The following is a 1,235-nucleotide window of genomic DNA, read 5'->3' as shown; positions in this document are numbered from 1 at the left end:
TAAAAAAGAACGAATGTAGTGGTTCAAGGGCGTTCTAACTAGGCAGCTAAGCAAGCTCAAAAATTTTAATTAGTGTGTGCCTCTCCTGTTAGCAAACGTATTAATGAGTTGCCTCAAGTAAATGAATAATTTGGAATGACACAATAGAATGGTGGCCTATTTTGTCCCATGTTCTGCTCAGGGTATATAAGCGTACCTGTACAGATGTTGACATTCACACTCAGGATCTTGCCTTGAACAGCAAACCAACTCATCACTCCTGACACCATGAGCCACCTCAGCAACTACGACGGAGGCCTGGGCTATGGCTTTGGAGGCTTCAGTGGCCTGGGATCTGGCTGTGGCTGTGGATGTGGCAGCTTCCCCTGACTGGGCTATAGAGGCTTTGGATTTGGCTCTGGCTTTGGAAGCTACGGATATGGCTGCTCCTGCCCATCATGCTATGGAGGATATGGATTCTCTAGCTTCTACTGAACTACGCTCTAGTAATGCAAAATCTGTTACCATGAGTGGATTTGCCACAACAGCCTTCAGTCAGTGGACTGAGGTTACCCTAGGCCTATTTAGCAATCTGAGAATATCAGAGAATTTATTAATGTAAGCATGTCTGCATCATGTCTACTGGCATCCTCAGCTTGGGCACTAACAGATGATGTATGTTGAATACCAGTAAATGACCTAATTTGAAATAGAAAATATGGCTTTTTTGGTTTCATTTAACTCAATTATGTGTACATAATTAGAAATACAATACACACAATTATATATTCATGTGTACATACATATTAACATATAAAAAAGAATTCTAGTTTGAGAATTAGTAATTCAAAACAATAAAATGTTATTCTTTTTCTTTATTTTAGTCACATAACTTTCAGAATTGAATTTGACAGCAAAAAATCAACTACGGAGTTTTAAATCTATATGCATTTTAAGGAATATAATTATTTTACATTTCATATTTTATTTATTTCTATTTCTTAACGGAGTTCAAAATTTGGAACTAATCCTTTGCCTCCTTCAAAAATTTTGATTTTCTCCATTTATTTGTTTTAAAAAGGGGGGTGTTAGATGTATCTATTTATGGTTGCTAAACATCCGTATCATTAAAACTGTAACCAGAGCAAACTTTCTTTCCACAAATCTTATAATGCATGTTTCTAAATTTTTAGAGAAAGTAAACTGTTTTTCTATGAATCTTCAAATTATATATTATCTTCCTTTATTCATAATCT

At 35.5% G+C, this 1,235-nt stretch overlaps 1 pseudogene; it reads left to right on the top strand.

Moving 5' to 3' along the window:
- Positions 1-267: 267 nt before the first annotated feature.
- LOC131393023 (keratin-associated protein 19-5-like) lies at positions 268-474 on the top strand (annotated as a pseudogene).
- The last annotated feature ends 761 nt before the right edge of the window (positions 475-1,235 follow it).

This window comes from Diceros bicornis, chromosome 27, assembly GCF_020826845.1.
Source record: "Diceros bicornis minor isolate mBicDic1 chromosome 27, mDicBic1.mat.cur, whole genome shotgun sequence".
In the NCBI taxonomy this organism is placed as follows: domain Eukaryota; kingdom Metazoa; phylum Chordata; class Mammalia; order Perissodactyla; family Rhinocerotidae; genus Diceros; species Diceros bicornis.
The sequence above is the reverse complement of the archived record's forward strand: the minus strand, read 5'-3'. Positions and strand labels throughout refer to the sequence as shown.